This window comes from Antechinus flavipes, chromosome 2 (assembly GCF_016432865.1).
Source record: "Antechinus flavipes isolate AdamAnt ecotype Samford, QLD, Australia chromosome 2, AdamAnt_v2, whole genome shotgun sequence".
Classification (NCBI taxonomy): Eukaryota; Metazoa; Chordata; class Mammalia; order Dasyuromorphia; family Dasyuridae; genus Antechinus; species Antechinus flavipes.
In genome coordinates, this window is record NC_067399.1 from 312,511,228 (window position 1) to 312,536,017 (window position 24,790).

Consider the following 24,790-nt stretch of genomic DNA (forward strand, 5'->3'; position numbering starts at 1 on the left):
ATTTAAAAAAAAAAATAATAATAGTGAAAGGATTTTCCAATGATCACCTATTTCCATTTTTCATTTTACATATCTCCATTTTTAATGTAATCTAGATATATTCAAGAATTTAAAAAAAGATCATAGGGCTCAGAAAGAATCTAGCATTGTTCATGGAATAAACAGGTACTTATATAAAGTTTTTTAATAAAGTGACACATCTTTACATTCTAGAATTATCTGCTACTCTTAAATTTTTCTCTTCTAGTTTATTACCATCTTAAAAGGCTAAATGAATATTATCTATTCAATAATCATATTATATTTCCATAGTATCAGCAGAATATTTAGCTAAGAGAATCGTTTGGATTTAATAATAGGAAGATCCTAAAGGTCATAAAGTCCTTTTGATTGAACTTTCTCAAATCAAAGGTAATCTTCACTAAGCAAATGATTTCCAGGTGTTCTCTTATGTAGGTTTTTCCATTATAATTACAGTCTTATTTACTAATTCAACTTTTTTCTACACAGCAAAGGAATCATTTATCTCATTTTTCTTTATCATATATTCATCATTTGAATGGCATAATAAAGGGGAATTAGATGGTTGGAATAGTTTCCATCTTTGAGAAGAATAGTATTTATCTCTTCTTTGAGAAATACCAAAAGAGCCTATCACAGAAACTTATAATAAATGTTTATTAAATAAATGCAAGAATTTGAAGCAGGGATACATTGTTTTCTGAGTATCCTGGTTAATACAGAAATGCAGAGGTTTGTGTTTTGTTTTTGTTTTCTAAAACCACTGGACCATGACATACCACACACACTCACACATCAGGATATGGTCAAACTATCAATGATCCAGCAACTGTCATACATTCTTACTGAAAAGGAGAATGTTGTTCAGTTACCCTATACAAGACTTGGTATTTTCACAGTGGGTCATAATATTGCCTTCCAATAGAAGTTGAAGTACCTGATTACTGATGTTGAAAGTAGAATGTATGGTATATGAAGAGAAACCTGGTTCTGGAATCAGAGAAACCACATTTAAAACTCATATCCTAAGTTCCATCTCCATAAACTTCAAAATAAAAGTTCTAGAAATCCTTTGAGTTTCTCTTGACTTCTACATCTATAGGATCTCTCAGAGATCCTTTTTCATCTTCTTGATTGCCCTTGCCCAGAGTAAAAAGTGACATTGATAAGGAAATACTTCACTATTCTTCTTTTTTTGTTTTTTTATAAATTCATAACCCATATACTATAGCGCTAGTCAAGAGAGATTATTATTGTTTATTAATCTAATAAAATTTAAAAGTATTACAATCCCACTTAGCAGGGTTATTTAACCATAGGGAAAGTCTACCACTTTACTGGTAGTTTCCTATGCAGTGGAAGGTGGATTCGAGTAAATTCCCTACTTCCCCCTCTCTGAAGGAGTGCTTTTTCCCTTTTACCCAGGCAACTCACCCACATGCCATCTGTTTGGGATAAGCTGCCCATATTTTGAATCCTTGCTTTAATTCTGATGGTTGTAGTGAAGAGGGAAAATGAATAAAAAGACATTTGGAAGAAGGAAAATGAACTATGTGGGGGAGGAAAAGAAAGCTCCTTTCAGCTTTGCTCTACTATTATCAATATGGGCAGTTAGTTTTAGAAAAAACTGACCCACATTTCTATGGTGAGCGAATGCCAGAGAAAAGCTAAAAATACCTGTTTTGCCTGTCAGGACTACACAAATCACCTCCCCTTCTTGCTTCACTAACCATATGCCAGTGTGTCACACACACTCACACATCAGGATAAGGTCAAGTTACCAATGATCCAGCAGCTGCCATATACCCCTAATGAAAAAAGAGAATGTTGTTCAGAGATACCCTATACAAGACTTGGTATTTGCACAGTGAGTCACAATTGTTTCTCTTAGTGTGTGGCTTTTTACCAATGAAGACTATGTTGAGTTATGGAACCTGGGATAACATAAAGAAGAAAAGATTAAGGGAACATTATATTTATCTTTAAATATTCAAAAGGTTGTCATGTTCTCAGAGATTAGACTTATTCTCTGTGACTTCTGAAGATAGTCAATCTATCTAGATCAAATGGATAGAATTTATAGAAAGGAAGATTTTGACTTATGTCTTAGTTTTCCAAAATCTGAATAACTACATTATAAGAGAATCAATTTCTCATTATTAGACATTTGAGTAAATTTTGGTCAGTTTGTCAGATATTGCATAATTCCTTCATTAGGTATGAAGACCCTTCCAACTCTAAAAGTCTGTTGTTCTCTTTTCTTTAACTAAGGAAACTGAGGCGCAATGGAGTTATATAAAATAAAGATATCAAGCCAATTTGTGGCAGAATCATTGAAATTTATAGTTTGTTCATTTTTTATCAAGCATTTTGCTAAGTCCAAGTCACCATGCTAAATGAAGGAAATACAGAAATAAAATAAACCACATATTCTGATCTTAAAGTGTTTACAACCTTGTTGGAAGACAAGGCATATATGCAAATAATGTAGTTAAAAAGGAGAATGTCATAAAGACAAAGGAAAGATCAGAGTAAAATGTTATGAGAAGCCTAAGGAAAGAAAGTCTACTTTCAGTCAATGAGAATCAACAAAGCTTTCCTTCATTTAGAAAGGAACATCTGAATTGGAGTTAAAGGAAATTGCAGACAACATAGAATGATTAGGAGGTGGAATAGAATAGAATGAAAATGGGAGATGGTGAACAGTTTAACTTGGCTCAACCATGAATGGTAGTAGTTTGAAATAAGATTAGAAGGGTAAAATTGAAACTAAATTGTGGAAGCCCTTGAATATCATAGGCATTTATCCTTTATTGCATAAGCAGTAGTTCTACTGAAAGTGTTTTAGTTTCTAGGGAACTGTGCTAAGAACTGGACTAATTGTGTAAATAAGAGTGTGGGAATTCCAGTTCTTTTTTCTTTCATCAGGGAAATCTAAATCACCAATCTCAGGAACCTTGGCTACATCTATTCTCTTACAAAATGAAGTGTCACTATTACCAAGAACACTATGATTATCAGTGGTTAACAATTTCTACATCAACCATTGCAAGCATTTTCTTTGCTAATGTATCTACCTATCAACTTCCTTCTAAGTTTAGAACACCTTTGTGGTTCATGAGCCTTTATACTTTGAAGATCACTCTACTCAGCAATCTTCTCACTCTGAAATATCACTCTGCCCCTACAATATCTTCTTCTGATTAGACAATTCTTTCCAAAATATTAATTTTTGAAGAAAGTACCTGCTGGGGACACTGAAACATTGTTAGTGGAATTGTGAATATATCCAGCCATTCTGGAGAGCAATTTGGAACTATGCTCAAAAAGTTATCAAACTGTGCATACCCTTTGACCCAGCAGTGTTTCTACTGGGCTTGTATCCCAAAGAGATTTTAAAGAAGGAAAAAAGACCTGTACATGCAAGAATTTTGTGGCAGCCTTCTTTGTAGTGGCCAGAAACTGGAAACTGAGTGGATGCCCATCAATTGGCGAATGGCTGAGTAAATTGTGGTATATGAATGTTATGGAATATTATTGTTCTGTAAGAAATGACCAGCAGGATGAATACAGAGAGGATTGGAGAGACTTACATGAACTGATGCTGAGTGAAATGAGCAGAACCAGGAGATCATTATATACTTCCACAACAATACTATATAATGATCAATTCTGATGGACGTGGCCCTCTTCAACAATGAGATGAACTAAATCAGTTCCAATAGAGCAGTAATGAATTGAACCAGCTACATCCAGCTAAAGAACTCTGGGAGATGATTACGAACCACTACATAGAATTCCCAATCCCTCTATTTGTGTCTGCCTGCATTTTTGATTTCCTTCACAGGCTAATTATACAATATTTCAAAGTCCGGTTCTTTTTATACAGCAAAGTAACTGTATGGACATGTATACTAATATTTTATTTAATTTTTACTTTAACATAATTAACACATATTGGTCAACCTGCCATCTGGGGGAGGGAGTGGGGGGAAGGAGGGAAAAATTGGAACAAAAGGTTTGGCAATTGTCATTGCTGAAAAATTACCCATACATATTACTTGTAAATAAAAAGCTATAATTAAAAAAAAAAAAGAAAAAAAGAAAAAAAAAGAAAGTACCTTCTGCAGTGGATAGAGCAGGATATTCTGGGAATCAGGAAGCCATGTTCACTCCTTTATTATTATCTGAGCTTTGCTTCTGACTTTCTGGTGTCCCTTCTCCAGCATTCTCTAGTGCAGGCATGTCCTCTTTTCTTCTCTCCTCTCTTTAGCTTCCTTTTATGTACTATCTTCCCCTACTAGATTATAAGCTCCTCGAGGGCAAGAATTGTTTTTCTTTTACTTTTTTTTAGGCTGCAAAATATTCTGCTATTGATTGTCCTTAAAAAATGTCTATAACTTCAAATATGAGGTTTCCCAAAAATCTTAGTGCAACTTTAAGCTTTTACAGCTTAATTAAGACTTTGGGCATCCCGCATACAACTTTTTAAAAATAATAATTGCTTTTTATTTTTCAAATATATGTAAAAATATTTTTTTAACATTTGCCTTTTCAAAACCTTGTGTTCCAAATTTTTCTCTCTATCTCCTCCTGAACCCCTTCCTCTAGACAGCAAACAATCCAACATATTTTAAACATGTGCAGTTCTTCTAAACATATTTCCTCATGCCTCTTAAGAAAAATCAGATCAAAAGGAGAAAAGTGTAAAATCATATGTTTTGATCCACATTCAATCTCCATAGTTCTTTTCTGGATGCGAATGACTCTTTCCATCACAAATCTATTGAAACTGCCTCAAATCAATTGTTGAATTGTTGAAAAGAGCCAAATCTATCACAGTTGATCATCATAATGAAGAACTGTGTAAATTTTCTCTAAGTTCTACTCACTTCACTTATCATCAGTTCAAGTAAGTCTTTCCAGGCTTTTCTGAAGTCAATCTGCTCATCATTTCTTATAGAACAATAATATCACATTATATTCAAAACCATAACTTAATCAGCTATTCTTCAACTGATGGGCATCCATTCAATTTCCAGTTCCATGTTGCTCCAAAAAGGGTTGCTACAAATATTTTGCACATGTGGGTCCTTTTCCCTCTTTTATGATTTCTTTGGGATACAGACTCAGTAGAGATCCCATTGGATCAAAAGATATGCATAGTTTTAAAGCTCTTCAGCCATAGTTAACAAATTGCTCACCAGAATGGTTGGATCAAAAGAACTATCCTACTTGGGATGGGGCTACCACCGATAATTTAATAAGATAGATAAAAATAATTACCATACAACAATGTGAGTCCAGTTGAAATGAAATAACATAAATCTGCCATACACTCAGTCAATATCATTTAGTGATTGCCTCAAATAGCCTATAGTTCTTCAGGAAAAGTCACTGAGGACACTGGATATGAAGAGGGAGGTTACTCATTATTTGGAGTTGTCAAGGAAATACCTATGCACTATCAAATGGTCATATAACCAATCAGTAAATGGTGAGAATTTGTATCCAGGTCCTCAGACCCCAAATTCAGTGTTCTAAGACGTGGCCACCGTGAGTTATGTAATAGAATAGATTAAACTCTTGTAGTCTTACATTTATTTAGCATTTAAAGTTTTCATGAAAAAATATCATCACAGCAATTCTATGAAGTGGGCCAGGACAAGTATTTGTCCACATTTCATAAATGAGGGAATTATGGTTCTGGGATTTAAATGTCTTGCCCAGGGTTACACAGCTGACCAGTGACTGAGCAGTGACTCAAACATAAATCTTCTCACTGCTATCCCCTTTCTCCAATACAAGCTCTTCCCACCATACCACATTCCCTGCCAATGAGTGCCAATGGTGATGATGCATAGTGACCTGCAGCAAAACATCTCCTAACATTATTTCAGATTTCTCTTGTTCCAACAGTCTGAAACCTGCTTAGGGCCACAGATGTAACTACTAGTCCTTAGGTGCGGACACTCTGTTTATGATAAGTGACTTATCTCCAATTATCTCATCGTCCAGACATGGCAATCTGTCCTCAAAGGTACGAAAGCCCATTAATAACCCCCCTGGAAAGGATTGCGGCTTCCCAGACACAGCAGTCCTGTCATATGATTTCCTTTCTGATATGGAGTTCTTATAATCAGAGCTAACATGCTGTCTAATATGTCAAAACATGTATTGTTTCCCAGTCTCTCACAATATGAAACCAGAAAGTAAGCCCCCTTATCATTTAATAACATTCCTTGCTCCTGAAAGCTAGAGAAAAATATGAGCACTCCAGGGGACTGGGGGAAGGGAACTATGTATAGAATTAAGGTTGTGACACAGATTCTTCCACAGCCAAGAATTCAGATAGGGTAGATGATCATTCCTTAAATGAAGTGTTTCTTTACATGCTGCCTCCTGTCTTCCCTGGAAAAATCAGTTCAAATCTCACCTTCTGCTAGAGGCATTTCCTAGTGCTCTTTCTTTCCAACTCCCACATTCCTCTCCCCAACTCCAAGTTAGTGCCTTCTGCCTGAAATTATCTCCCATTTTCACTTCATATCATGTATGTCCAATTTTTTGAACACCATCTCTCCCAATAGAATGTAAAATCATTAAGGAAAGGAACCAGTTGTTGTTGTAGGGTTTGTTTGTTTTTTTGCCTTTCTTTGTATCCTCACTGCATAGTACAGTATCTTGCATATAGCAAGCTCTTGATAAATGACTGACTGACTGACCTATTTTTATACTTTCCCCATGTTTGCTCTCTGTTTCTAAAAGTCTCAGGTGTTTTAAGAAATATGGAATTAAGAAAAGGTGAGAGGGAGATTAGCAACTTTGCTGGTATTTAGCTTGTATATTATTGTTGCCTTTACTATGAAATGGAGTTTTATTTTGTATATAATAATAGTATGTAATATTTTGTATTATATACAATATATATATAATAGTATATATAATAATAATAACTAGCATTAATAGAGTAAACTAACATTTGAAAAGTGCTTTGCAAAAAAGGTGATTAATTTTATTTTTATAGAAAGCCTGGTCAATGGATTATATTATTACTCACATTTTGTAGATGAAGTAATTGAGGTAGAGGTAGTGATTTGCCCAGGATCATATACTTAGTAAATGTTTAGGGCTAGCTTTGAAGTTGTCTTCCTGATTCTAGTTCTAGTGCTTTATTCACTGTTGTGTCTAGTTTATTTTTATAATGAAAGTAATCAACAAGAATTGATCAATTACTCATTTTTATGACAGGCATTGGGTTAAATGTAGGGATACCAAAAACTACTATCCTCTGTCCAATCTCTGTGTGAATCAGTTTCCTTGTCAAGATAATTGGACTAGATGATTTCTAAAGTCTCTTCCAGATTTAATTCTAGATTTCACATTGGATTGAATCAAAAGAACTAAGTTTTAGGACTGACACTGATATGAAATTAGCCATAAAACTAGATCACATAACCTTTCTGGCCCCATTTTCTCATCTGTTAAATGAGGGAATTAGACTCAGTGATCTCTATGATTCATTCTAGTTCCAAAGGTCATTGATTGCTTCTAGACAATTCTGTTAAGCAAGTCAACTTTTGAGCAGGAGATCTTTTGCTCCTTCCCCTGCAGACCAGTCTGAACCTTTATTCTTTATAACACTCACTAGAGCTTGCAACCAAAACCTCATGCAAAAGATGCTTATGGGCAGGTCTTTTACTGAATCAATGAAACACTGTTTGCATCAGAAGCTTTGCATCTGACCTTACTGCTTTTCCCAATAGGAGAGTTGAAAGAGTTCATGTCTCAATTTGGGTCTGTGTTGGATTTTATTTGTCTTAAGCCAAACATATAGTGCTGGTTTTTCTGCCTGAATCACAAAGGCAGTAAAGAAGAGGAACACAAAAAACACAAAGCCTTCAAGTTCTTGATACCTTAGAAATACAGGATGGAAATAGAGACTATCAATCAACAACTAAAATCTCTTGGAGTCAAATAACCTCTATGCAAGTCCCCTTGCTATAAACCTCATTCAAAGCCAGAGTGCAAAGATGATCTTATTTTAAGTAGCATCCAGGAAGCCTACTGGGACTTTTTTTCCTAATTCTCAGAAATACAGTAGTTTATTACTCCAGTTTTCAGAAGAATTATTTTAAACATTGTGCTGGAAAAAAATCTATACAAATTATAAGAAAGTAGCTTGACAGTATCCTATTTTGATATTTTACCTCTTTCTTCTTAAAAGCAAAATAGTTTAGCTTGATATTTTAAAAGTAATATTGTTTAGTTTCATTCTTTACAATCAGAAAGACAAAGAGATTCTGAGGCTATCAGGTGTGATTTCTGAACTCCTCAGTTTAGGAATGATGATGAAAAATCAGGAAGGAAAAAAAAAAAGCTACAATGAAGAATAATTAAAGTGATAAAGGCATAAAAATTAAAACATTTAGAAGGTGCTAAATTTATAGAATTTAGAAAAAGTGTGACTAGCTGTGAGTGGGTGTGATAAACATGGCACAAAATCTTAGCTTATAAATATCTTCAAAGTAATAATATAATTAAAGGAAAGAAAAAAAATGATCTCATATGATGATATGGCTAGAAGCAATGGCCTGAAGCAATAAAATGATGTTAAAACAAAAACTTTCAGTGGAGGGGGGAATTATTTTTAACCATCTGAAGAATAGAGCAGGGAAACAGATTCCCTAAGATAGGGACTGAAGCATTCTGATCCAAACAGTATGTATAGAAAACAAAGGGAAGACAATTCTGTTTATTGATATTGCTATCTTAGAAAGGTTAATTACCTCAGAAGGAGGACTAATCAAACTTTAGCCCACCTGTGAAGTGGGAAAAACTGCTAACTAAGGACTACTGCCAATATCACTGATAAAAATAGAAGTAAGTATCTAACACTGGCTATGAGGTTAAGAATCAGGCAGATGATATGGAGGCTTCAAATTATGACATTAATAATTCTATACCCACACACCCCAATATCCCTTTTACTTAGATAGGAGAAATGGTATTATTCCTATTTTAGAGACAGAGAAAGTAAATTACTTTCCCAAGCTTTCCTACTTAATAAATACCAGAGCTAGAATTCAGAATCAAGGCTGTTGACTCAAGGACAGACTTTTTTTTTCTGCCTAACCATTTTGCTTCATTTTCACTGTCATTTGAAGAAACTGACAAGACTGATACATTTGGCAGAGGGTTGTTTTTATCATTTAAACAACTGCTATGTAATAAAAGCTCTTCTTGCACATTTACAGAAATCTAACTTAAATAAGGCACCTCAATTTGGAAAAAATAGAGATTTCCACATTTTTCCTCCACAGAAGACATATTTTGCTTGTCACTCAAGCCTAATATTGGTGACTATGTAATACACACATGCAGTTTAAAGAAGGAGACACAAACTCTGTGTTTCAATACATTTGGATATTAATCAAGGGAAAGCATGGTATTCCATTTGGTTTCTTCTTAGCATTTAGTTAACTAAAAAGAAGAGAATTTCCAGTAAGGGAATCTTAAAAAAGACACAAAACCCTCCACTCTTCTTTACAGAAGTGGAGATCTAAGGGTATAGAACATTGCATATATTATATGACTTGGAAGATATGCTGATCACTTTTGCTGAACTGAGTATTCCATTCTCTTTATTTAGTTATTCTCTGTTACAAAGGATGCTGGCACCTAGGTGGTGTAGTGGTTAAAGCACCAAGGCTAAGTAGGGAAGATTTGAGTTCAAATTCAGCCTCAGATACTTACTAGCTGTGTGACTTAGGAAAATCACTTAATACTTCAGTTTGCCTCATTTTAAGAATCTGAAAATGAGCTGGGAAAACAAATGACAAATCACTCTAGTGTCTTTGCCAAGACAATTCCAAATGTGGTTACAGAGTCAGGCATGACTGAATAACAAAACAAAGGATATTTGGATTTGCAAGGGATATAAAACAGAAGTTATCAATAATATATCATGCTAATTTCATATAATATATTATTACATAGTATTTTATAACATGATGAAATTACAGAATCGCATAAATGTATGTGTGTATGTATAAAAATAAAAATAAGAGAAAGTAAGGTTATTATATGAGCAGGGGAGTCAAAATAGATTTGGAAGGGCATCAGAAATGGGGCAAGCAGCTCAGTAAATGGGATTTATCTTTCTTAATGGTTATATTATATCACTCTAGTGTGTCATACAAGGGTTTGTGAATGGATATTGGGGAGGAATACTGGCTGCTGATGAAAGTTAGGCAGTAGTCATAGTCATTGCCAAGAAAATGGGGAACTGTGCAAGGTATTCCAACTACATGGCTTTCAGTGAAGTCATGGCCAATAAGTGACTCAACTCTGTGACAGCAGCAACAGACAGCTAAAAGCATAAGCCTGTTACTTTTTAATAATGGTCCAAAGACCAGAGGTCCTGAGTGCTTGCATTCATTATGGAATTCATGCTGCTTTTCACAAGGATAGGGTATTAAACCCTGCTATCCTGGCTAATTCTAAATTGGATAATTGCATTCCACCCACCTACATACTACCTGCAGTTAAGGGTGGCATTTTACATTTCCTGCCATGTGCTGAAGTCTAATTTAGCTATTAGACCTTTGGAGAGAGATTTTATCTTTCATCTGTAAAATGACATATGAAGAGTAATAGTTGAAATGAAGTATGTGTATGTGCATGTGTGTGTATGTATGTGTGTGTGTGTGTGTGTGTGTGTGTGTATAATGAAACACCTTTTCAGCTTCCTTTTGTGCTTTGCCACTCCCCATTAGTCAGTTCCTTGAGGGCAGTGACCATCTCTCTCCTCACCCTTCTTCTCTCTCCTTTTCTCTTTCTTTCTCTGTTTTTCTCACTGTTTTTTCTGCCTGTGTCTCTACGTATGTCTCTGCTCTCTCCATGTCTCTCTGTGTCTTTCTGTGTATCTCTCTGTCTCTGTCTGTCTGTCTCTTTCTCTGCCTTTCTTTTTTCCTCTGCCCCTCTCTGTCTCTCTTTTTCTGTTTCTCCCACTCTCTGTTTTTTCTCTCTGACTGTCTGACTTTCTTTTTGTCTCCTCTCCTCTCTCTCTCTCTCTCTCTCTCTCTCTCTCTCTCTCTGTGTGTGTGTGTGTGTGTGTGTGTGTATTCCTCCCTCCCTATAACATCTAGCATAATGTTTGACACATAGTAGGTCCCTAATAAGTGTTTCTTGACTAACTAGAAGAGAGATATCTCTGTGGTACAGTGAACTCTATGAGCTCTACTATTAAATCTAAGCCTCACTGCTTCAGAAGAGAGAAAAGTGTTCTCTGATATACTGATGAGGAGGCTATGTGGTATTGGTGGGGAAAGGGCTGAGGTTAGAGACTCAAAGTTTAAATCCTGATTAGCATCTGCTGTACTTATGTGAATGCTAGACTTATGTGACTTAGGGAAGTCACATAAGCTCTCTGGGCCTCTATTTCCTCATTTGCAAATAAAGAGTTACCTAGATAATAAAGAAGCAATATGAAGTAATAGATGCTATAGTGGACTTGGAATCAGGAAAACCGCTGGGTTTTTAACTGTAATCTTAGACAAGTCACTTATCTTCTCTGAACCTCAGTTTCCAAAGTCTGTAAAATGAGGAGGTTGGACTCAGTGACCTCAAAGGTCCCTTATAGGTCTAAATCTCTGCCTGTGATTAAACACCAGTCATAGTCGGTGACAAAGATTCAGATGTCAAGCTGGGACAAGTGACAGAAACAACTATTCCCCCACTTCAATAAATGGGGTGATTTAGAAGTTGAAGGGGAAATGGTATTTTTCATGTACCCTGGAACTATTTGTGAAGTCTAGCCAAGGAAGGCAGATTTCAATTGCTGCAGTGCAGAATCTAATCTTGTCTGGTTTATATTAGAAATTTAAAGAATGGGATGCTCACTGCAGACAGCTTAGATTTGAATTTGTCTTTTGAAGGATTCCTTTGTGTTTTCTAGCAACTGTATTTGAAGGTTTTTTCATCAGGCATCTTTTCTACTAAAGTCTTATTCTAGTATTTTGATGTGGTTTAGAGGTAGCCTTGCTTTCTCAAAAGCTATCTTGGCAGTGGAGTGTACAGTCATGGTCTGCCAAGTCTTAACCAAACCAGAAAGGTTTCAATCAGGCCCATCTATATTTTCTGCATAAGTTACTTTAGGACAAAGCCTGGTAAATTTTAGTTGGGCTGGTCACTAACAGATTAGACACCAAGTGATGATTTCTTTTTGACAATAGCAAGGTCTCTGTCAGGAGAGGTTCGATTCAGACCATTGAAATCAATTCATCAATCAATGAGCATTGACTGATCTCATCCAACTAGGATACCAAACTTGTTTAAAATATTAGCAGAATCCAGTTTGAGTGAATCCTTATTCCAGAAGAAAGGATCCCCTGTCCTTGTACACCTCCATTAGAATTTAGAGTGACCCACCTCATGAAGGAGACAATTAAATCAGACAGAAAGAGATGAAAATGGTTTTTGAACGGAGGCTACAGAGACTCAGCAGGAGGGCTGATTTTCATTTGTCAGAGGTGTTTCCTTTCAGAAAGGTATTTAAGGCTCTTGGGATTTCTACTAGGGATCTTTGGTTACTGAGAGAAACTACTGATCATCACTTTATTGATTTCCAGGGAGCCTAATTATTAAGTTGATTATTAATTCCCAGAAGCTTTATCTCTTAGGATTTTTCATTTATTTCCAAAGTAATATCAAAAGGTGGGACAGGAATATGGAGGAAACCAGGAAAGTCCTTCCATAGAAGGGGAAATATTTTAGTTGTCTTAAAAGAACCCAGAGAAACCAAGCGATAGCAATAAGAAAGAAATAGCATTCCAGGAATGGGGGATAGTTGGTAGAAAGGAAGGAAGATGGGAAATGTGTTTTTTAAAATACCAAGATAAGTGAGCTGTAATTATTTTAATAGGAGAAAATATATCTCAGTCTCCACTTATAGAGACAATCTAAAAAAAATTTTCATTGAAATGAAGCGATATAATCTCTATCCCTGGAATTGCAATGCCATAAAAGGAATTCTAGGAGACGTCTTTTGTAGAAATTATTTGAAATAGGAAAACGGAGTTAGCAGTCTTTCAAGGAAAACCAGTGCTTTTCTGGGGAAACAAACAGGAATGTGTGTGCCTGTAAAGATTTGTCTGACTCAATATAAATTTGGCTGAATATAATTTTGGCTTAGATCTCCTTTAGATCTGCTTCCATGCTTTATTTAGGCTTATCACTTCTACTTTGTTCCTAGAAAGTTGATATCACCAGTGTTCTATTAAATTCATGATATCTAAGAAGACCACAAAAGGGGGGGAATATACAAAGCAACATGAATAGCACAGTATTAGTCATTATCTTGACAGTAGGGGAAAACAATTCTTCACTTTCCCAGATAAAAGCCACTACCAAAGACAAAACAAGATGGACTGGACTGTAAGACAAATTGTACCAGCAGTTAAAGAAATGCTTTTCTGTGCTGTGCACAGCCAACCTGTAGAGTTCATTATCAAAAGAGGTCACTGCTATAAGTACTATGGTGTGCATTTATGAAAGGGCTGGATAATTTTATGACCACTAATAACATACACAGCTATCCAAGCTAAGATAATGATAAGGGTAATCAAATCTCATGCTTCATGGAACTGGCAAAGAGCTAAAAAGAGCCCTGCTCAACTAAGTATAGCACTAAAAGATAATCCAGGCATTGAAGGAGGTAGGATCATGGAACTGTATAGCAGGAAAAAAAAACAGACAACCTCCACACATATTAAAGGTAAAATAATAGTATTACTGCTCTAGGAACCAGCATTGGGTGGAGTGCAGATCCTGAAGTCAGGAATGACCTGAATTCAAATATAATCTCAATCATTTACTAGATGTGTAAACCTGGACAAATTACTTAACCCCTGCATGTCTCAGTTTCTTCAACTGTAAAATGGGGATCATAATAACACTAATCCCCCAGGGATGTTGTGAGGATCAAATGAATTATTATTTATAAAAAAGAAAGCATAGGGAATTGCACATAATAAACTCCAATAAATGCTTATTTTTCTTAAATTATGGAATCTGGAGCATTTCTTTTATTTCTCTGGACCTCAGTTTCCTAATCTACACAGTAAAACAGGGCTATAAAAATGAGGTCTGTCTATTAACAGTTTTATGAGTCAATGAAACTGAAGCACAGAAATGTTAAGGGACCTACTTGAGATCATATAGCAAGTTAATAGTACAGCTGGCACTAAACACTAGGATATATGATGATCATATCATACTAGATATAAAATTAAAAATGACATTAGAGGCCAAGTTTTTTTACTTCTAGTACCATACCTTTTCTATTGTATCTTAATGATGTTTTAGTCTCCTTTAAATAAGGAGTTATATCACTTCAAATTATGCATTATTGATTCTTTTCCCATCCTCTCAAATTTTGGAACTAGGATGGGAGGAAAAGAAACATGCCTGATGGGAGAGGTGACAGGAAGATTTCAGGTAATACACTGTCTAACAAGTACTGATGTCCCATCAGCCTACCCATCAAACTCACGCGATATTCCTTCAACTTTATGGTTCCTCAGCACCTTTCACAAAATCATGAAATCACAAGATTTTGATGTTGGAAGGGGCCTGTGTGGTTATCTAGTCTAATTTATATAGAAGAAATCCCCATTGCAACATACTCAACAAATGGCCATTCAACTGCTCCTTGAATACTTTCAAGGAGCAGGAAAACCCCTGTTTGGAATAGGCTATTTGGACGACTTTAATCATTAGGAATTTCTTCAGACCTCAAATCTAATTTTGCCTCCAACCACTTTCTCTCTATTGTTTCTGAATCTCTCCACTCAAATTAAATAGAGTAAATCTTATCCCTCTTTCCCATATTTGAAGATAGCTAGGATCTCCCCTCTCCAGGGTAAATATCCCTGAATCTTTTAACCAATCACCACATAAAATTAACTCAAGACACTTTATTATTTTATTTGTCCTCCTTTGGACACCCCAACTTATCGATATAATTCCAAAACTGTTTCCTAGTATAAAAACGTATTTCAAATGAGGTCTGACTATAACAGGATTCTCATTCCTCCATTCCTGGAAGCAATGTCCTTTACATCTGTTCCCTTTGTATGTACTCCCCCCAAATTCAAGATCCCATTCATCAGAACCCTGAAAGGAATTAAACACAAAGTGTTCTTAAGTGTTATTCAGCACAGGAAAAGACCACATGTAGTGATGGTAACAGATAACAAAGAAGAGATCATCATGTCACTTTTTTATAGTTATAATTATAATTATTTATAAGATACTTAAAAGATTCAACATCAATCCCAACCTTGGTCAGAAAACAATTCATGACCCCTTCTTACATTGCACACATGAGGACAAAAATAAACTGAATAACAAAAAAGGAACTATGGTCACAGATGACAGAGCTAGGAATAGAATGAAATCTTAATGAGAGCTATTTTCTATAATTAGGAGCATGGGCTGATCTGTGTGAGGGGCAGTTCTCTCTGCTGGTTTAAGGTAAGCTTACCTAAATGACTTTAAGTGACTTCTAGTTCCAAAAGTGTCATCCTCAGGTTGGGAAGTTACTGGACTAGCTGTCAAGTTTTTCTTTGAGGCTAATATAGTTCTACACTTTCTTTTGCCATCTCTCAGAGAAGCAGTAACTCACCTTAGCAGGAATAGTGGCAGCTCTAGGATCTAAGCTTATGACTCTACCGAGTGGGTGGCTAATGAATTCCCCTATCAATATCCTGAGCCTCCATGCCCTCTAACTACAGCCAGGCATATAAAATTCATCATCTTTAGCTACAGGGAGTCAATGTGTTATTTCTTGCATGGTTGCACTGAACACTACCCCTGGAGTAACAACTGGCAACAGTGTAAGCCATAGGTCAATGACATACTACATTGAACCAATGATGCTATGTCCTGTTCACCATTAATAGTCATATCAGGGATAGAATCTGCTTCGAAGTATCTGGGGTTTTCCCTGTTCTACTGTACAGATAGAAATACCCTAAAAACTTCCATTTGAATCTTGTGTCCCTCTCTAGGCAAAATTACCACCCCTACACACTTTGGTAACAGGCTTCCTTTAAGTTGGCAAAAATCACTATCTATGTTTAGAACTTAGAAGATACCAATTTGAATAAAGAAAATTGATTTTCATAAAAGGCACTTCACTATGGAAAATTGGCAAAACTGATAAAAGATTAAATGAGTTGATGTTGGAGGGGCTGTGGGAAAACAGACACATTAATATGCTATTAGTAAAGTATTAAACTTCCCTATTATTTTAGAAAACCAATTGGAATTATTTGAGAAAAAAAAGAAGAGGTTCACTTTCAACTCAGCATTACCATTACTTGACATCTATCATGAAGGAACCAAAACCAAAAGTCTGCAGCAGCTTATGTACATGAAAATATTCAGAGTAGGACTTTTTATGGAAAAAATGAATCTAGAAACAAAACGTGCCAATCAGCTGAAAAATGACTGATAAAATAGTGGTTTACAAATAATATATAATTGTGCCATAAGAAATGACAGATATGAGGAATTCAGAGAAATTTGGGAATAATTATATTCAGTGATGTAAAGTGAAGAGAATAGCATATACAGTAACCATGATAATATAAAGAGCATTATCACTATGACGAATGTTAGAGGGGATGTGGAAAAACTGGGACACGGATACATTGTTGGTGGAATTGTGAACAGCTTCAGCCATTCTGGAGAGAGATTTGGAACTATGCTCAAAAAGTTATCAAACTATGCATACCCTTTGATCCAGCTTATATCCCAAAGAGATCTTAGAAGAGGAAAAGGGACCCACATATGCAAAAATGTTTGTGGCAGCCCTTTTTGTATGGCTAGAAACTAGAAACTGAGTGGATGCCCATCAATTGGAGAATGGCTGAATAAGTTATGGTACATGAATGTTAAGGAATATTATTGTTCTGTAAGAAATGACCAGCAGGACGATTTCAGAGAGGCCTGGAGAGACTTACATGAACTGATGCTAAATGAAGTGAGCAGGACCAGGAGATCATTGTACATGGCAATAACAAGATTATACAGTAATCAATTCTGACGGACGTGGCTCTTCTCAAAAATGAGACGATTCATGCCAGCTCCAATGATCTTGTGATGATGAGATCCATCTACACCCAGAAAGAGGACTGTGGGAACTGAGTGTGGTTCACAACATAGCATTTTCACTTCTTTTTTTGTTTGCTTGAATTTTATTTTCTTTCTCATTTTTTTTCCTTTTTGATCTGATTTTTCTTGTGCAGTAAGATAATTGTATAAATATGTATGCCTATATTGGATTTAATATATATCTTAACATCTATTGGATTACTTGCCATCTAGAGAAGGGGGTAGAGGGAAAATCAGAACACAAGGTTTTGCAAGGATCAATGTAAAAAATATCCTTTCATATGTTTTGAAAATTAAAAGCTTTAATATTTTTTTAAAAAGAACATTATCACTAATAGACATTAGAACTCAGATGTAGCTAATTTTGATTCCAGAAGAGTAATGATAAAATATTATTTTTTCTTCTTTATAGACAGGTAGAGAATTACATATGTGGCATACATGCTTCCTATGCAATCAGACATGGTTGAAATGTCACTTTGCTTCTTCCTTATTACAAAGCAGAGTCCCAAGGATAGGGGTTATTGGAAAATGAGAGTAATGCTAAAAAAAGTTGATTAAAATGATTTAAAATTTTAGAGGAATGCAATACTCTTTAAAGAAATGCTGGGAAATCAATAGTGTTATCATAATCCTAATTTTTCTAAATCTATCAAATGTACATACCCTGAATATTTTGAGACTTTCCCAATAAGACATAGATATATTTTATGAAGAGTTACTAGAGTTCATGATGAATGAATTATAAATATTTACTGAATTCCCATTGTATATAAAGTACTATGTCAGATGACATTGATTTTTATTTTCTTAGCTAACTTGGATAAAAAAAATCTTTCACCTGTATCATTCTTCATCTTCAATTCCAATCATTCCATCATCAAAAACTTTTTCTGATTTTATACATTTCATTTACAACCAAACTTTCTGAAGATCTTTGATATTTGGTAGCGTAAACAACTGCATTTGTCATCATCTTTGTGACCTATGCCTCCAGGAACAGTCACTGATCACTGTAAAATATATTTATGTGTGATAAGATTTAAATTGTATTAGAGTAATTTAACAGTGCTCTGATCTGCCAAAGACCAATAATACTTAGATAGAACCCAAGTTCTTTGGTCCAAGGTTATGGCTCATCATTTCTGAAAAATTTTTCTAATGTTATTTCTAATATTGTACTTCCTGTCTCACTGAAACTTTTTTTAAAAAGAATTTAAAAAACACTATAATGTGAAATATATACACACATCTATTTATCTATCTATATATCCATTTTCTCTAATTCAGCTGCATAACTAAAGAAGAGACTTGGAGGAAGAATATTCTACTTTGGAATAGTTATAGTAAAAGAGCTATAAAGAAGCAGATTGCTTTAGGTTATAATACTGTGTAGAGAAATAATGAATAGTAATGTGACATTCAGGAAAATTAAGGAGATTTGCTTATCCTCGTGAAATAACTGTTCTGCTTTCCATAGATAAACCTAGTTCTGTAAGACATAATAAAGGAATTTTCTAGAGTCCTAATTGTAGGCCTATTAATCTCAACTACTTTTGAATGTGAAAAAAGGATCCTTTAAATTTGTCCAAGCATTATTTATTTATCCATTCTTTTATTTATCATTTACACCTGTTATTTTACCAGGACAAAATACTCCAAATGTGAGAATTCTCTCTATCAATAGAGATAGGCTTATAGATGTAGAGAATTTGAAGGGAATATAAGATATTCAGGCAGGCTGTCAACAAACATTGAAAGTTTACTATGTCCCAGAATGCATTAAATTAAATAAACTATCATATGTAAGATACTAAGGATTTAGAAATAAAGACAAAAAATATATCATTGATCCTAAAGATGTTATAACCTAATAAGCATAGAAATAATGATGATTCAAAGGAGAGATAAGTAGAAAGGGCAGAGTCAGATAAAATGTTACAAGTGAAGAGAAGATTATTTTCTCATGGGAATAAGGATGGTGGGGAGACTTCATGTAGGAGGTGATATCACAGAAGGCAGTAAAAGTATTGAGAAGGAAGGAGAGAGGGAGAGAGACAGAGACAGAAAGAGACATTCAGACACAGAGACAGGGAGACAGCAGGGAGAGACAGAGAGAGAGAAGGAGACAGAAAGAGACAGAGAGAGAGAGAGAGAGAGAGACAGAGAGAGAGAGAGAGATTGGAGCAGGAGAAAACATTCTAAGAAGGCAAAAAATATAAACAAAAAAGCACAGAAATGGGAGAGGTTGAGACAAAAAAGAGTAAGAAGTTAAGTTAGACTAGAAAATAGAAAACAAGAAGTCATATTGATTAAGATAAACTAGTTTGTGGAAAGCCTTGTATACCATAATGAGAATTTTTTACAATATCTAGCATTGGTTCCAAAACAGCATCAGACACATAGTAGGCATGCCAAAAAAAGTTGGTTTTTTCAAATTGAATTATTTCTCATTTCTGTGACATCCCCTTTCTTACACTGTATTAATCAGTATCTGGACACCCAGTTTAAAAAGCACAATGGACAACTACAACTAACATTATTAAGAAATCACAGGAACTGTGTGTGTGGTAGGGGTGGGGATGGGGGAGAGGAGGAAGCTAAGAGTTTACAATAGAGGTAACTTGGGAATGATACACAGAGGCCAAAGCATACATACAACTCACAAATGTCCTGGCCAATACCCTAACCTCAGCATGGCTTACATAAGCCTTCCAATTCATCAAATCCCTGCTCCAGCTCCCTCCCACCATGTTCTCCTCTGTCTCTGCCGAGATGGCACATCTAAGCTTGGAAGCTGCTGAGAGAATCCCCAGCAGGCTCTCTCTACACAAGTGTCTAATGAGCTGGAAAAGCTCCTAAGCCTAGGAAACTCAAAAAGGACTTTGTCACTAAGAAGAAACAGCAATGGAAGGAATTATAACTGGCCTGCAGTGCACAGTCATCTGTGGGAAATGGAATTATACCTGTCGGACACCACTGTCATTTTATTGTTCTCATATCCCACATGGGCTCAACCACCACACTCAGGAGTTCCAGCATTTCTCTGTTCATCTTTTGAGATTTTCCCAAACACAGTTCTTGAATGAGATCCAACCCAGCTGCTGGCCAAATCCACAGTATCTAAGAGAGTTGCCACCTAGCCCCACTGAGGACCAAACTGGAAAATGTTGCATTGCTACAAATATCTCAGTTAGAAACAGCCACAACAAAGTGTCCAGGTTGGCAATTCATGTATCCCCATGTAACTATGGGGAATTGGAGTATTTATATGTGTTGGAGATTAAAGAGGATAACAAGAAATATCAAGAAGGAAAAAGCATTTCTTTTGAAATCAATGGACTTGGTTTCAAATCCTGCCCCAGATATTCACTATCTATGTGACCTCTGGTAGGTTACTCAACATTTCCCTATCTAAAATGAGGAGTATGTGTTTGTGTGATTGTGTGATTGTGTGTGTGTGTGTGTGTGTGTGTGTGTGTGTGTGTGTGTACTAGAGGAACCCAAAGGTCACTTCTAGCTTTAATGTAGATGTTGGTCAAATTCACCTAATCCACCATAGATAATGATCAATTGTCACTAACAAAGTGAGGAATATTCATCATAAAGGCTCCAATATGGCAATTTGTGTATACTGCCTTTTTTAAACAAGAGGAAAATGAGTCCCTGATCCTTTTTTATAAAATAAAATGTATCTATATACATATATAGTCCATATATGTATGTCTATATATATATATACATATATATAGTCTATATATGTATAGTCCATATATATACACACACACACATACATACAGATTCATTTAGGCTATCAAACAATTTCTAATATTCACATTGAAGAACAAAGATAGGAGGGTTGTTATTCAGTCAGTTTCTTCTTATATAAGATACAAAACTATTGCAACATATAAAATGCCAACTTGGATCCTTTATTTTGCCTAGTCAAACCTGTACCCCAAATGGATATTGCTCATCCTTATTTTTTTCTTTCATTTAAAAACCTTCTCTTCCCATCATCTGCAAACTGCCATGACAATTAAAAAACAACTGCTTCCAGAACATATCCCTTCTGGGGTGTAAACTTCTGAAACAGGGGCAATTCTGTGCTTCTAATGCAGGGTCATCCTAAATGGTGCATCTTCAAGCTTTCCCAGGCTGGCAACAAGATTCTAGAGGGAATATGGTTGGTGAAAGCTGAAGATTCTTGTCATACAGAACAGATGCCTTGGCACATAAATTTCCACTGTGCCTGAAAGGCTCATAATTAAAAAATGAATCCAAAAGGATTTACTGTAAATTACAAACACAGAGAAACTAATAGGATGTCTTTTTTCCCATCTAGTATTAGCTACATAAAGAGAAACTAATTGCTGCCCGATTCTTCCCTACTCTCTACTTATAGGGGGTGAAAAGGAGGTCATCAAGAGTTTTATTATAGTAATAGTAGGCACTTCACGGTAATCTTCTCAATGGTACAGTTCAGCCATTTCCCAGGCATCATTGTGTAAAGAAGGGTTAGCATAATGTGCCCCTACTCCTCAGTGCCTAGATACCAAGGCTAAGATATAGCTGTTATGGGTAAAAGAATAAGAGACTCTGATCACATGTTCAAGACAGGTATATTGCTGAACAATGGATTTAAATGAAGCAGAGAGACTTGTAGGTAAAAAAGATTTCTTAGTTCTATGATACATGCATTCACTCTATAAGAAACTCATGTCATGTAGCCTTCAAGATCCATTTACACCCATCAAGTGCAGACTCTTTATCTGTTGTGTCATTAAGATCTCTCTAAATAATCAACACAGGATAATACATCATAGAAATGAGACTACAAAAATATTTCCTGGTTTTAAACAAGCAATATCTAACTCATTTTGCTTTAGATTAAAAAAAAAAACTATATATTTTGAGATAAGTAAAAAATTAATAATAAATAAAATACATATTTATATATATATTAAAAAAAAGGAATAGCCACATGGTGTCATAGGAATGAATAATAAGACATAGAATTTATATATTTATATACAATTAAAGAATAAACATCTATTATGTGCGGAGAATTATAATTTGCTCCAGGATAGATAAAAGGACTAATCACTGCAGCCAAATGGGGCTTACAATCTTTTTTTTTTTTTCTGAGGCAATTTGGGTTAATTGACTTGCCCAGGGTCACACAGCTAGGAAACGTATAAGTGTCTGAGGTCAGATTTGAACTCAGATCCTCCTAACTTCTGGGCTCGTACTCCATCCATTTTACCACTTAGCTGTGGGGCTTACAATCTATTAGAAGGATATGGACAGGTAGTGGGCTTATGTTTGGCACAATGTCTGACACAGAGTAGGAACTTAATACATGCTTACTGGATAACTGACTGATTTCCTTGGTATAGAGAACTCTTAGGTGAGTTAACTCTTACCAAAGCAGATGTGCCATGTAAGAGTTTTGAAGACTTCCTAGAAAATGGTTAAGGGACTTATCAAGGCCACTTTTTTTTTTTTTTTTGCTGAGGCAAGTGGGATTAAATGACCTGCACAGGGTCACATAGCTTGGAAGTATTAAGTGCCTGAGGTCAGATTTGAACTCAGGTCCTCCTGACTTCAGGGCTGGTGCTCTATTCACTGTACCACCTAGCTGTCCCAAGGCCATATTTTTTAAAAATACAAAATACCATAATGTCATGGAATATTATTGTTCTGTAAGAAATGCCCAGCAGGATGAATACAGAGAGGCTTGGAGAAACTTCCATGAATTGATGCTAAGTGAAATGAGCAGGACCAGGAGATCATTATATACTTCAATAACAATACTATATGAGGATCAATCCTGATGGAAGTGGATATCTTTGGTAATGAGAAGATCCAATTCAGTGATGAACAGAACCATTTATCCCTAAAAAAAGAACACTGGGAAATAAATGTGGTCTGCTTTCATTTTTGTTTTTCTTCCCAGATTATTTTTACCTTTCTAAATCCTATTTTTCTTGTGCAACAAGAGAACTGTATAAATATGTACACATATATTGTATTTAAAATATACTTTAACATGTTTAACATGTATGAGACTGCCTACCATCTAGGGGAGGAGGTGGAGGGAAGGAAGGGAAAAGTTGGAACAGAAGTGATTGCAAGGGGCAATGTTGAAAAACTACCCATGCATATATTCTGTCCATAAAAAGCTATAATTAAAAAAAAGAAAGAAAAAAAATACAAAATACCTTTTTGACTTTTAGGTTGGAAATATTATTTTGGATTTGGAAGATCATTGTCATTGTGGTGGTCCTACAACATAGCTTACAACTTAGATAATGCCATGAACTAAATCCAAGTATTCATTTTTTAAAGGAAGGAGAAAAATCATAAAAATAGAGAATCTCAGAAGTGAAAAAGCCCTGGTTTAACCAAACTTACTCATACCTACACAGGAAACCCTTTTTCATAATCTACAAATGATTATCCAACCTACTCCTGAAGAGGTCTTCTCATAGGAACCTCACTGACTGCTGAAATGGCCTATTCTATTTTTGTTGTTATTTTTCAGTCATTTTCAACTCTCTGACCCCATTTGGGGTTTTCTTAACAGAGATGCTAGAGTAATTTGCTATTTCTTTTCCGGCTCATTTTGGAGAAGAGGAACTGAGGCAAACAGGATTAAGTGGGTAGCCCAAGGTCACATAGCCAATAAATGTCGGAGGGCCAGATTTGAACTCCCAAAAGATAAGTCTTGCTAACTCTAGGCCCAGCTCTACATCCACTGTGGCAACTAACTGCCTTATTCTTCATTAGGACAGTTCTAATTTTTAGGAAACTTTATACTTACATGGAATCTAAATCCAATTTTTAACTTTTCTCCATTGTTTCTTGCTCTTTCTTTTGAGACTAAGTAAGAGAGATCCAATCCCTTTTCCACATTATAGTTTTTTTTGCATTTTTAAGATTGGTTATCATGTCCTTCCTAACATTTCTTTAAGCTAAAAATCCCTGATTTGTTCAACTTATCCTTTTATATAATGGTTTGGAGTCTACTCATTATTTTGATCAGCTTCCTCTGTGTTCTCCTCAGTATTCTTCCTTAAACCTGGCACCCTAAACTGAATACCATAACTAGGTGGTAAAGTCGATAAAGTGTTGGAACTAGAGTCAGGAAGATTTGAATCCAAATTCCTCCTCAGATGGTTACTAGTTATGTCATCTAGACAAGTCATTCAACATGTAATTGCCTTATTTTCCTCAACTATAAAATGGGGATAATTATAACACTTATCTCACAAGGTTATTATAAGGATCAAGTGAGAAAATATCTGTAAACATTAGTATAGTTCCTGACACATATTAGAGTATATATAAATGCTAGTTATTATGATGATAATGATACTCCAAGTGTGTTTTATTTATTTACAGCAAAGGGCTGAGGGCCTATAGCATTCTTTCTTTAGGAAGCCATCTACTTACAAATACTAACAAAGATTATATTAGCTTTGTGGATTATCATATCATATATGATAAGATAACAGACTGGCAAGTGGTCTAGTTAGTGACTATGAGGATTAATAAACAATAAGGCTGGAATGGTAGATAGTTGTTG

General features: G+C 35.3%; 1 protein-coding gene across 30 annotated transcripts in view; it reads right to left on the bottom strand.

Moving 5' to 3' along the window:
* Window positions 1–24,790, bottom strand: part of NRXN3 (neurexin 3) — a 2,067,316-nt gene that overhangs the window by 478,137 nt on the left and 1,564,389 nt on the right. The window lies entirely within an intron of this gene.